Below are 15,088 nucleotides of genomic sequence, written 5' to 3' on the forward strand. Positions count from 1 at the left end.
TTCTACTTCTACTCACTAACTCCTTATAAAATAGGATCACTCTTCTGTTAGTTTATCTACAAAACTCATCCCACGTTTTTTTTTTTTTTTTTTTTTTTACTTCGTCAAGATGTATTTGTTTCTTCTGTCCCCCTTTTTTCAATTTTTTTTTTTAAATTTCATTACTCTAATCTCACGTTTTTATTTTCCCAAATCTCTTCTTTTTTATTAAAAAATAAAATAAAAAAATAAAATAAAATAAAAGACTCCTAAAAGGCAGTTACTACTATGTAATTTCTCAAGATTTTATTTTTATTTTTCACTTTCTCACTCACGATCTCCTTAATATCACTAACCTCCACGTTTGTTAGTCAGTTTTATATTTATCTTCTATATTACTAATTAAGGGGCTTCCCATGTTTGGATCAGATTTTTTATTCCAAAATACTCCTATTTCCCTAGGTTTAAGTAAAGACAAAAGTAAAGAATATTTGGTAAAACTAAGTTGTAGGGACACGATTCTCAAACGGCCCAACAAGGACGTTGGGCTCGCACGTGAAGGATCCCTCACAATAAGATTTGTAGAGAGTGGGCTTGAAAGGCAAGCGTTGGGTCACAGGGCGTTGGTCCAAACTGGACTTTAGGGAAACTCGGATAAGAAAAAACTTCAGCCTGGATATCCAAGTCTTACAACTTTGTAACTTGGGGGATTGGACTCCTCGGATCATGTCTGAGGAGCACTAATGTCTTTCTCCGGTTACCCGGCGGTGGGTTTTTCGTGGTGGTGTACATATATTGTCCGGTCATTCTCATCCCTGGAGTTTTTCCCCCGGAAGTGAGATGGGGATCTCCCCTTTTCTAATTAGTCTACCTTTCCTTTTTATACTAGCCTACGTTTGCTGTCCCTCGTCCACGTGTAGGGTCAACTTTTCCAGGACTGATATTTGTCCCGTCAATCTAATCCCAGAATTGTTGGGGATGGTTAATAAAGCCTAAAAATCAGGTTCTGTTAGGTGCAGAGTCTTATCAATGAAGGGTATTAAGGACAACTTCCCTGAGATATTTTTTGATCTTTAGGGTTTGCCCGTATGCCACTTTCATCAATGAGACTTTGGGTCTGCCGAGGACCAAGCTGTCCTCGACTGTATCCCCGGTCCATTCTGAGCTTCTCATCTTTGAGCTTGGGCCATGGCCTTCTTCGGCTTGGGCCTGTGGACTCCCCATAAGCAAGCGGGCCGGGCCCATAAATTATTGAGCCCCACAGTCTTTTAACTCTTGCAAAAACATCAAATTTTTTTCTTTTTTACAATTTCAAACCAAAAAAAAATTAAATTTTCCCCCATAAAAGTTAGCCTATTAGTATTTTTTTTTTTTTTATGGAACTGTTTATTAGTATTTAGAAGTATTTATCTCCATGATTCTAAAATTTTATTTTTAAAGAAAAAAAGAAGAAGAAAAACCCACATTTTGGTTTTTTCTCCTAAAAGTTAGACTATTATTTAGAAGTAGTTTTATCCATGACTTTATAATTTTATCTTTAAAGGTAACTTCCCCCGAGTATCATTCTTCTTTTTCAAAATTGGCATATAATTGCTTACAAAATCCTCATGAACGGTTGGCATTTTTTTTTTCCTTCACATTTTATTTTGTATTTTGCAACTATATTCTAACACAATTGATTCTTTATCTTTATATATTGAAAGGATTCAAGAAGTTAGTTATTGTTTTTTTGGTCAAAAATACCCCTAAATTAATTAACCAACAACTTAAAAATAGGTTAAAATAGTAAATTGGTAAAAAAAAGTTATTGCTTTTTTAATTGTCAAAAATAATGCTACCTAAAACTTAAAAATGGGGTTAAAATAATAAATTGACAAAAATAATAAATTTCTACTTCTACATTGAAATGCCTTCCTACTTCTAATGAACTCCTACTTTTACGTTGATTTAAATTTCTACTTCTACTCTCTAAATCCCTACAAAATAGGATCACTCTTTTGTTAGTTTTAAAACTCCTCCAATCTACAAAACTCACCACATGTATTCATTTTTTTTTTTTTTTACTTCATCACGATGTATTTGTTTCTTCTATCCCCCTTTTTTTTCAAATTTCTTTTTTTAATTTCATTACTCTAATCTAACGTTTTTATTTTCCCAAATCTCTTCTTTTTTATTAAAAAAAAAAAAAAAAAAAAATCTCCTACTATAAAACCAATACTATAACTTCTATCCATCCTTATCATTCCAACATCCTCACTAAAAAGCAGTTACTACTATGTAATTTCTCACGCTTTTATTTTTATTTTTCATTTTCTCACTCACGATCTTCTTATTATCACTAACCTCCACGTTTGTTATTCAGTTTTATATTTATCTTCTACACTACTATTTAAGGAACTTCTCCTTTTTGGACTGGATTTTTTTGTTCTAAAATACCCCTATTTCCCTAGGTTTAAGTAAAGACAAAATTAAATAATATTTGGTAAAACTACGTCTTTTAATTCTTGCAAAAACATCAAATTTTTTTTCTTTTTTACAATTTCAAACCAAAAAAAAAAAATCCTAAATTTTAGGATTTTAGGATTTTAGAATCCTATGCTATGACAGGCTATCACGGTTTTTCAAATTTTTTTTTTTAAAAAAAAACACGTTTTAAAAGCAATTATCTTCATGATTTTATAATTTTTTTTCCTATGATAGACTACTAACTAGCACGGTTTTTCAAAATTTTTTTTTTTAAACATGTTTCTCTAAATTATTTTGATTGATGGATCGGTATTATTATTATAATACACCTCTCTATTATTATTATTATAATACACCTCTACCTCTCTCTCTCTCTCTCTCTCTCTCTCTCAAACCCTTTTTCAGTGTTTCTTTTTGGTAAACTCTCTCTCTGTCTTTCTTTCTCTGATCTCTATATATGGAAGTAAAACAGTGCAAGACCCTTTTGGTTTGATAATATACATCTCATGTCCACAACAAGTTGATAGACCCTTAACCCCTTTACTTAAATAAAAAAAAAAACAAAAATACTAAATACTAGTAATGGTGCTCTGTAAGTCAAATGTACTTTCTGAGTCTACTAAATAATAGTCAGCCAAAATCAATGGGTCCTCTCTCCATATAGCTAAAATTTTATAGCACCAATGATTCTATCATTAGTATGCTTTTCATGTAGAAATTATATGGTGATAAGGGTTATAAGGTTATTAAGGTTTATAAATATTAGTAATAATTCCAAATAATGACTCATTTTTCAAAAAAAAAAATTATTATTATTATTACTACTTCATTTTTATTTTATTTATTTCTTAATATTACCATATTTGAAAAGAATTACATGTGTAAAAATGTCATGGTCAACAATGGAACATTCTGCTAAGTTTTTATTTCTTAATTAAAAAGTTATTAATATACAAATAAATTGTACTGTTCCTCCTAAACTATAAGTACATGGAAAATGTAATGTCTCCGTTTAATTTAAAATTTACTAATTCCTCAATTATCTTTGTTGGGGGCGGTTTTTTGCACATAACCACGTGTCTTTGGAGGTGTGACTTTGTTAGGCCCGGATTTGTTTTGAGGAGATCAACCCAGAACTCGACATTGGGCCGCAGAGACCAATGGCTTCCGGTATATTTTTAAGCCTACAAAATAGATGAAACCCAAAGTCTTAGAATCATGATAATGGTAGAAATAAATAAATAATATGCTTAGCATAATAGCTTTGGTTAAATGATGAGTTGATATGTTTTATTATGTTTATTAAGTGATGTCCAATATTAGAAAGTGTTTAATTAGGTGTCCAATGTCCAACAATGGGATGAGTCCAATAGTCCATGTTTAGTTGCGGTTCATGGTTCATATTCAACATGATAAGGTATGTCCAGCAATAGTCCATGTCCAAATAATATATGTCCAAGGGTGATTCATGTCCAAAATAATATGTGTCCAAGGGTGGTTCATGTCCAAATAATATGTGTGCAATGGTGGTAGATCAACTTATTAATATGTACGTTCATTAATGAAGTATTAGTGAATCCATGATTATTAGATGGTGAGATAATATTAAAGTAATTCGCATCCAGTGGTAAAATGATAATGAATTACCATATATTTAATAATATAATTTCAAAAATGGAGAAGACATTGACTTATCTTTTATGTTTCAGACTCCAGCTGTATAGCAGCAGTTCATTCTTTATATGATTTGTGGCTCTGGCCGTTTAGCATTAATGAGCTGATAACCTTCATATTCTTCATATTTTGTAGCTCTAGCCGTATAACATCAGTGGACTTTAACATTTCAGCAACATGAGAAAAGGAGTCCAATAGCATAATAACATTAGTTGAGTGATATAATGACAATAAATAAAATATATTTAATAATATAAATTTGAAGACAAAATATGATGACTTATCTTCATGTTTTGCAGCACCAACCGTATCACATCAATGGACTTAACGTTTCAACAGCATGATAAAGTGAATCCTTTCATGGTGACTTCATGTTTGAAAGGGAAAAATAGGTGCAACTAAAGGGAGAGAGAATATGTCCAGCCATGTGCATAAGTTGGTTAAGTTCATCCTCTTTATCATACACTTAAATGATTTTCCCCATATAATGCTCTTTTATTTTTTTAGTCAAGTATGAGTGATATTGCCTTCCATAAGAAGGTTTTTTAATTTTATAAGTTTTTGCCTTTCATAAAAAGAGTTTTTAGCAATAAGTTCTTGAAAGAGTGTTTGATATGTTTTAAGATGTATAGAGATGGTAAGAAATATATAGATTTTGTGAGATATGGTGTTTGTAATATGTATAGGAATTATATGAAATACTTTGTTGGACATGGATCTTGTATATGTATACTATGTGAGACATGGAGTTTAAAGATATATGAAGAGTATGTATAGCTATTTTGTAAGGAATGTGTTTGTAAAATATATGAAAGTGTGAGATAGATGATATGAAGGTTAAATATGGTAAATAGATGAGATTATAGTGAGATTTTGTATGAGAAATAAAGAATGAGATGGAGATGTGTTTTTGGGCAGCAAAATGATGAAGTTTCAGAGTATTTGAAGTATGGAAGAGATGGATAGTGTGTAATAGTGTGGTGTAAGAGGTGTGATGTAATGGTGCTATCTAGGAAAAGATATCTTTGTAAGGGAGATGGAGAAGTATAGAAGAGTTTAGAGACATATGCAGCAAAATGAAGTTTCAGAATCTTGGGGATCAGATAGAGAGAGATCAGAGAGGGGGATCCTTTAGTATGTAACTTGGTCCTCTTTATATAGAGTCAAGCTATGTAACTAGATTAGAACTAGTTGAAAGGAAACTTAGCAAATCAAGAAAACTCTTTGATAAAGTAAGTGGTCTTTTGTTTTTTGGCCAAAAGAAGAAGGCTAGAGACCTTAAGGCTGATGGAGCTGCTGTCAATCATAGCTATCACAGCTGGCTAATGACATCTTTTGCTTGGAGGACAATACTTGGCATTAAATTCATGATTTGACTAAAAATGATAAGATAATCTTTATGGGATCCTCTTGTTTCTAGTACCATAGCTGCTGGGATTGGGTATTTATGGGCGAATGACATCATTTTAGGACATGTGTTAACCTGCTGGAACTTCTGTAGCTTTTGCTGGGGCTGTCACAACTTCTGCAGAAGCTATTTGCAGCTTCCGCTAGAGCTATTTCAGCTTGTGCAGAAGCTGTTGCAGCTTCCGCTGGAGCCATTTTTTGTGTTTTCGGCTAAGTTTTCTCTTTTGATAAAGTTTTAGAGATGTAATTATGGTCTTTTGTTATCTTAACCAAATCTTGGAGAGTAAGGAGAGCATTTTAATGCTAGATATGAGATCTTAATATATATTTAGCCATGTGCTTGGAATTGATTTAGATGATAATAATATAATTGATATGAAAAACTATAATTACATTTTTAAACTTATATTATATGATGAACATTAATTTTTATGTAAAGAGCATGGGGACTTTTATCATTTTAAGTGTTATGTGATATGAGAGGCTTACCAAATGTTATCTATTACATACTAACCCATCAGAGTTCAGGGAATTAGGGAAGACATGCCAAGCAACATGCTTTCCTTTATCAACTTTGAACCATTGGAGCTTTACTGAACATACTTCTTGGCCCTCCAAACCACAACTCCCAAAATTCCCCCGATGAAACTCATGATCCAAAAAATGAGATGATGAGCTATAAGCTTGAACCATGGGCTTTGATGTCTTTTTGTGTAAATATAGGCTCTTTTGGGCTTTAAAAGAGGTTTTCCCAAAATCCATGATAATGTTGACGTGGTGCGGGTCGCCAATGAAATGAAGCCATATGATGTGAAAAATTTTTCCTTAACAATCTTTTTGTAATAAGCACTTTATCCTTGCAGTTATTATTTTTGTTAAATTAACATAAATAAACAAAATTTTGAAAATGTGTCTAAACTCTCGTTAATGACCTTAATGCCCTCCAATAGCAAACAAATTTGGCAAAAATCCAAAACTAACCCTCTAAGTTTCAACTTTTGTCATTTCAGTTTTTAAGTTTCAATTTTGTCATTTCAATCACTTAAGTTTCAAATTTTAGCAATTAAGTCATCTATTACCCTTCCGTTAGTTGTTACCGTTTACTAACCAAAACAACGTCATTTTGGGCTATTTTTTTATTTTGTAATTAAAAGAAAATGTAAAACTGTTATTATCCAAAAATATTAAAAAAAAAAAAAAAAAAAAAAAAAGAGGAAACAACATCGTTCCTCGCTAAAACAAAACACAAAACCTAACCCCACCCCACCGATACCCTACCTCACCGACTTCTAAGAAAACAATTAAGGGGCCGAGGAAGAAAGAAAGAAAGAGGTAGAAAGGGAGAAGAAGATGGCAAGGCAAGGTATCATAGCCTAGGTCTGATTGATTCTCTTGAATGAAAGACCATAACTTGGTGTTACAACTTAGAGTACTCCTCAATTTCAAAGATAGCTTAAATTCATGGTGAATGATTCTTAGACTTCTCATCCAGCAAGACTTCTTTGAACAAGGATTGCTTGGTGAGTACTATAACTTCATAAACAAGTAGTTACCTTCATCATTATCTGCTTAGCATATCCTAAAGTTATAATCTAGAGTTTGACAATTAGAAGTATGACACATGAATATCACATGAATCTGGCACCTTCTATACTTGAGCACAGGAATTTACTACTTGTCAAAAGGCTTTTAAACTGAATACTAAACTACAATAGTTATATAACATAAGAGAATAACCCTTTCCTCCTCTCGATCTCTCACTCTTTCACTTTCCCTCTCTTTCTTTCTCCCTCAACCCCTTAATTGCATTTTCTTAGAAATTGGTGAGCCAAGGTATCAATGGGGTTGGGTTTTATGTTTTTTTTTTGAGTAAATTGCAAATTACACCCCTGAAGTTTGGGGTTGACTAGATTTTACACCCCAAAGTTTCAGAAACTTGATTTTACATTCTGAAGTTTGGTTCCGTTAGCAATTCACCCCCCACGGTTAGTTTTTGCTATTAAGTGACACATCATCATGTTGATGTATTTTATATTTGCCAAATCAGCCATAAAACTACGTCGTTTTAGTGATGACCAAATGAAGAGCTGGCATACATCAAAACTCCGTCGTTTTAGGCATAAACTTAAAACAAAAACCTCTGGCCTAGACGACACAGTTTCAAGCTAAATTCTAAAATCTAAAAACAAAGAACACGAAGAACTCACACCTCCCTAGCCCAAACCCTTGGCTCAGACTGAACCCAGATAGACCATCAACTCTCCTCGTGAACCCAGGGGGCAGCGGCGAAGAACCCAGGCTGCAGCAGTGACGGTGGCGGCCACACCAATAGTGAGCTGCTCCTCTCTTTCTCTCTTTTCGGATTTGGCTTGTGTAGTCTTAATTCCTACTTCCCAACATTAAATCGTGGCATCACACCAATACAATAGTAAATTTAAACCATTGGAAAAATGAAATTGAAAAACATTTGCTTCATTTCGTGGTCACTGCTAGTGAGGTGTGTAAATATATAGTCATATTTGTGTTGATTTTTTCAATGACATTTTGGGCTGTGGTTTTGAAGTTTTTCATGTTGGTTGTTAAGATTGAATTCCTATTATTTGGGAAGATGTTATTTGTTTATATGGGTGGTAAATTATCTAAAATATAGAACTTTCTGTGATAGTTTATAGCTATGCACGGTAGGTGTTTGTGAAAATGTTTGTGCCAGCCTGTAGTGATAACTATACAGTCAAAGCAATATTATTTGTTTTGGTTTTATTGAGTTTAATTTTATCTTCATTGCAGAATGAAATCTTGGAACCATCATAAACCCAATATATATATATATATATATATTGAACTAGAATAATTATTATTTGAACTTGTTGTAGGTTAGGAGAATAGGAGGTGATCATGAGTTTATGGGCTTAAGAGTGGAAGAGGATCATCACCCATCAAGTGTTGCTGGAAGCCAATGAACTATAGTAATTGCCTTGTGCTTATTATTTGCATGTTGCTAGTATTTGGTCATGCTTACCATATGATCCAATATATCAATTATTACAAGTCTTAACCCAAACAAGTGTTGCTGGAAGCAGTGAAGTTGGTAGATATGGAAAAGGAAATGGAACTGTTGCTGGAGGAAAAGTTGAAAATAGAACTGGAAAAGGATGAGGGTCAGCAGCAATGCTAGTTTGTAGGACCTTTTATATGTTAGGACATTTGATTGTTAGAATCTTTTGTGGTTACTGTTTTGTATAGCTGTCCATAAGCTTATTTGATGGTGTTAATGGACAAAAGTAACCTATTTTGTGTTGGTCTTAGGTAGGACCTTTGGTTTGACAAACATTATTAGTCACTGTTTTATTTATCTTATGTGATGTTTATGTGTATGGTATTTGATTAAGACATATTCGGTTGGTAAAGATTTAAAGAATTGCATACATACCTAATTGCACTCTGCAGGTCTAATGTAATTGCAATTTGCATTTATAAATGCCTATTTCAATTATAATAAACAATATTCCAAAAAGAGACAAAACTAAGTGTCAATTTTCACTGCAAAAAATGCATTTCAATTTCCATTACAACATAATAAAAAGAGTGGTCATTACAATTGTCATTACATTAAACAAGATAAGAAACTGACTACTCTTTCAAAACAATTGTCACTACAAGTGCATAATAGTCGATCCCTTAACTTTATTCCTGTAGTTTACAAGACTTGTTGTAAACTGGAGCTATAAAAAGGGTACCAATATTCTGCACAAATAATAATTATTCTAGTTCAATTTTTTTTTTTTTTTTTTTGGATTTATGATGTTTCGAATATATAATTTAGCAGTGAAGATAAAATTAAACTCAATTTTCTTTCTTTCTTCAAGTTAATTTTGCAATAAAACCAAAGCAAATAATATTGCTTTGACTGTACAGTTATCACTACAGACTGGCACAAACATTTTGACAAACACCTACTGTGCATAACTATAAACTATCACAGAAAGTTCTAAATTTCAGATAATTTACCCCCCATATAAACAATTAGCATCTTCCCAAATAATAGGAATTCAATCTTAACAGCCAACATGAAAAACTTCAAAACCACAACCCAAAATGTCATTGAAAAAATCAACACAAATATGACTGAATATTTACACACCTCACTGGCAGTGGCCACGAAATGAAGTAAATATTTTTCAATTTCGTTTTTCCAATGGTTTTAATTTATTGTTGTATCGGTGTGATGCCACGATTTAATGTTGGGAAGTAGGAATTAAGATTACACAAGCCAAATTCGAAAAGAGAAAGAGAAGAGCAACTCACTATCGGTATGGCCGTCGCCGTCACTGGCTCACTGCCGCTTCCTGGGTTCACGATGTGAGCCGATGGTCTATCTGAGTTCAGTCGGAGTCGAGGGGTTTGGTTTAGGGAGGATTGGGTTCGTGGGGTTTGGGCTAGGGAGGTGTTAGTTCTTCGTGGTCTTTGTTTTTAGATTTTAGAATTTAGCCTGTCGTTTAGGCTAGAAATTTTTGTTTTAAGTTTATTAATAAAACGACGTAGTTTTGATGTATGCCAGCTCTTCATTTGGTCATCACTAAAACGACGTAGTTTTGTGGCTAATTTGGCAAAAATAAAATACATTAGCATGATGATGTGTCACTTAACAGCAGAAACTAACTGTGGGGGGTGAATTGCTAACGGAACCAAACTTCAGGGTGTAAAATCAAGTTTCTGAAACTTTGGGGTGTAAAATCCAGTCGACCCCAAACTTTAGGGGTGTAATTTGCAATTTACCTTTTTTTTTTTTTTTTTCAACAAGGAACTACGTCGACGTTCTCCTTATTTCTTTTTTTCTTCTTTTTTTGTTGTTGTAATAACAGTTTTATATTTTCTTTTACTTATGAAATTAAAATAAATAAATAAAAAAGAGCCAAAAACGACGACGTTTTGGTTAGTAAACGGCAACAACTAACAGAAGGGTAATGGATAACTAAATTGACAAAATTTAAAACTTAAAGGACTGAAATGACAAAAGTTAAAACTTAGAGGGTCAATTTTGGATTTTTGCCAACAAATTTTATGTACAGTGATGGCCTTAATATATTTAAATAAATAATAAAAAGATTACACGCCACAAGTAATGGTCCTTCAAATTGTATGTCATGTTGCTTGTTATTTGAGAGTGTTAAGATTATTTACATGTATGTTTAGACACATTTCGATAGGAAAAAAAGAAAAGAAATAGATATTTCCTTTATTGTAAATTGTTCATTACAAAGACATAAGGAAAGATATTGCTATTTTTTAAACTAAAAGGAAACCTGAAAATTGACACGAGCCTTTATTAGTGTACATAGTATTGGACGGAAGTCCTATTGTGTGTGTGTATATATGTGTGTGTGTTTACCATAATTAGGATAATAAAAAAATAAGGCAAAAATCCAAAATTGACCCTCTAACTTTCAATTTTTTTTCATTTCAATCCTCTAATTTTCAGTTTTGTCATTTCAGTTCTTTAACCTTCAATTTTTGTAAATGTAGGATTTCGTTAAACCCTAGTTATGTCCTGCCATTAATTAAACCAAAACGACGTTGTTTTGACCCTTTTTTAAAAATAAATTTTGGAATTAAAAGAAAATTAAAAAAAAAAAACATTTAATCCACAATTCCATCAACGATTAAGATTCACGACACATCATCATCTCCATCTACCCACTTCATTTGCTCTTCCTTCAAAGACCTACCTAACCTCTGATTAGTTGGTTTAGTTCACCTTTGCCTCAAGCTCTCAATATGATCCATCGTAAACATTGTAGGTAGCAAATTTGTCCAACAACTTTTCTAAACACAAATACTTGTAGGATTTTACTAACGCACAATAGTATACCATTTTTTGAAAAAGTTTTTTTGAGAATTGAAAAGGTTTTGACAGCTTTTTCAATTCCCGATAAATTTTAATAGCTTTTTCAATGCCCTAAGAGCACACAATAGTATACCATTTTTTGAAAAAAATTTATTGAGAATTGAAATAGTTGACAATTTTATGGGGATTTTACTAACCTGTCCCCATACTTTTATACTCTATTTGTAATTGTGTCATTTCAGGGTTTAAATTAAATAAAATCTAAAAGTGTATCATGTAATGTGGTACTATATGCATTGTTAAATCGAGAAGATAAAATCTTTACGGTAAAATACTCTTTATATTTTAAATAAAAAGTGTTAGGGGACTATAATTTGACTCCCTACAACTATTCTAAAAACAGGTCAGCATAATGTGATGTCAAATACCATAAAAGATTTGAGTGTGTCTTCCTCATTACCAATTGGTTTTGAGGTGAAATGACACAGCTCACGGTCTGACAAATAGTATCAAAGCCAAGATCATAGACTCGAGTCACTAACATAACATATGTTCATAATTACTAACCTGTTTTAGAGAGAGTCCAATTGTCATCAAGGCCAACTCACCATGCAAAGTAACCAAGCAATCCCTTACTCTTGGCATACGGGACCTTAGCCAGAATACTTTTAACATGGTCATAACCAACCCAAGTTGTCCCATTGTAGCAATAATCTGAGGCAAACGTGTAGTTGAACACTGTTATGGCACCGCCTTGACCTATGATCCTGTTCCTGATATGCGTATAACCTAATGCTCCATCTGCCGTTATATCAGGACCATTAGCTGATGCTAAAAATCCATGGTTATTAGCATCTTTAAGCTTCCATGCATAGCCATAGTATGGCAAACCAAATACAATTTTTCTGGCCGGAAAACCAGTCTGAATCCAAGAACTAATCCCAGAATCTCCGCTAACCTCACTGAATGGATTGTATAATGCAGCTGGAGCTTCGGTCAGATTTGGTTTCCAAGTTGGTGCACCGAAATCAAAAGCCATTACATTTATCCAATCCAAGTTGTTTTCCATAGCCTCAGCCGGATAACTCAATGAACAAAATACCGATGAGTAGTAGACCGCCGCAGTTAGAAGCAACTGTGGCTTGTTAGAGTTCTTGGACTCTTTTTCCACGGCTTCTCGCCACTCCTTGAAGAGTAAACCAAGGTTGGTCATGTCTGTGGTTGTGGATGGAATTCCCAGTGTAAGTCAAGGCCATGGAAGTTATAAGAACTGCCTATTGTTATTGAAGAATCAATGAATGTTTTTCGGGTACTGGCATCGCTAGCCATTGAAGACAAGGCTGAATCATCGGCGATTCCTCCAGCTATGGATAGGAGGGTCTTAAGTGAAGGGTTTTTTTGCTGCAAGGTTTGTATGAAAACTGAGAACTGGGCTGTTTTTTAGTTAGATATGTTGAGTTGGAAGGTGTTGGGATCAACAAATGCTTGGGCACACAAGAGGTGGGTGTAAAAGGTGGAGCCTATGTCGGAGAGTGGATATGCACTGTCAAAAAACCAATACGAAGATTTAACGACCTTCTTCTCATCATCTGAGAAGCAGACCTGTAGAAGGAAAAGAAGGATGGAAGTGAATAATGAAATGGCCATTTCAAAGCCGTTGAAGGGATGAGTCTCTGTGTTCTTATTTTATGAATTATTATTAAAATTGCACTAATATCTGTTCTTTAATTTACACAAAAAGACCATAAAATACAAATTAAAAAATATTCAAATTCATAAGGATTAAAATTGATAGGAAAAGTCACACATATATATATATATATATATGAAAAATTCCACAATTTATTAATGAAAAACAATCGAAAAGAAGAATTGAAAGCAGAATTATGCAAAGTAAAACTCGCATAGGAATTGAACTGGTAAATTTAACTAGAGAAGTTAATGTCGTCAAATCTTGTCATCTATTCTTCTAAAAAATTCTTATCCTCTATTGAGATGCATATAGAGATGATATAGAATAATAGAACCAATGAAATTGTCAGTGCCAAGTAAAAATTATTAGCGTCACAAAATTTTGGAAGCAAAACTTCTCACCATGATTGTGGAACTCATGAAAGATGAGAAAGAAGACTTAAATCTCTCGCAAACTTCATGGTAAGACTTAAGACTGGAGTTTCCATCAAGCCTAAGTATATTATTAACTGCAAGTGATATACACTCTTTGCAATTATTTTATTTTATTTTTGGTAAAACGCTTTTTGTAATTTTTTTCACCATACCACAGCAGCAATTGCTCTAACCTTTTTTTTTTTTTTTTTTTTTCTTTTTCATTTTTTTTTAGAAGAGCAATTGCTCTAGCTTGGTTTAGTGTAATAACAATACCGGTATTGTTTTTTTTTTTTTCTTTGTCTGAGTTGTAAGATATTGGGTTTAAATAAAGTTAGAGATTGAGACTGTTGAGCAACTGATCTTTCGGTAAAAATCTCTGCAAGAGTGCAATTCTATGTATATATATATTAAAATGTGAGGAGAAAATAAAACAACCTCAAGTAATTAACAAGACTATATATTTTTGTATTTCTTTTCTGATTTGTTAACAAGATATGTGCGGTTTGACCATAACGCCTATATATATATACGGCTCTACCTAATGTTTTCAGCGTGGAGATCATATCTTTGGGGTTTTATCATGCAAATCCTTGTGATAACCGTAAATGGAAACTCTCAATTAACCATCTCCCTCTCTGTGTCATAACTAATGCAAATTAAGATCTTGCTGATATGTCACAACTCCTCACTCTAGTGTGAAACACCTTCAGTCTATGGATGTCACAACTCCTCACTCTAGCCGTAATCCTCAGGAACTCTCCTTGAACTGGTACAATTAGAGATGAGTGGCTAACTCGTACAATTAGAGATGAGCAGCCACACTTGAAAACAGAAAAAATAAATAAAATTAGAGTGATGTTAATAATACTACAAATTTTACTATAAAAATCTCAGAAACCGATATGTCACTAATTATAAAAATATATAATTTAAACATTCATGTTATTTAACTAGCACCAATCATATTTTTGACAAATTAGTTTGCAAGCTTTTTATAATAAATTTAGAATTTTCTCTAAAGTTACTTTCACTAAAATTTTATTACGAAAAGTTTGTAGACTGACTTGAAAATTAATGTAATTGCTACCAAATTAGTAGCATAATAACTAAAAAAAAAATTGTGTGTTTAAAAATTGACACATTGGTATGTAAAATTTCTATAGTAATAATTTTAATATCTCTAATATTGGTAAAAAAAATAAAAACAAAAACATTGCAAACTTCATAATTTTTGTGAGGGGTTTTACGTTAATTAGTGTCCAATTGGGAAATTTTTTTTTTTTTTTTTTGTTATTTATTTGCATAATATGAAATAAAAAAACAAAAATTAGCTTATTAAAAAAATTGAAATTTAGATTATTTGAAAGAAAGCTAAGACAAAAGGCAAAAAAGGAAAAAAGAAATGTTAATTGGTAAACACACTAATTTTTACTTGTTCCAATGAAATGGATCAGAGACTTGTTTTACTTGTGCCGTTTTTCGGCTACTCTACTAATTACCTCTAGCAAGGGAGTTTGTAACAGTCATAAATTAATTGTTAGGTTTTTTTAGTATTGGTTCCTTTCATTTCATTTGCATTTAATTAATTTTAAGTTTATTGATGTAATT

The 15,088-nt window shown here is 32.5% G+C and overlaps 1 pseudogene; it reads right to left on the reverse strand.

The window, feature by feature from the left end:
* Nucleotides 1-7,757: 7,757 nt before the first annotated feature.
* On the reverse strand, nt 7,758-13,018 carry LOC126704837 (class V chitinase-like; annotated as a pseudogene).
* Nucleotides 13,019-15,088: the final 2,070 nt, after the last annotated feature.

This window comes from Quercus robur, chromosome 2 (assembly GCF_932294415.1).
Source record: "Quercus robur chromosome 2, dhQueRobu3.1, whole genome shotgun sequence".
NCBI lineage: Eukaryota > Viridiplantae > Streptophyta > Magnoliopsida > Fagales > Fagaceae > Quercus > Quercus robur.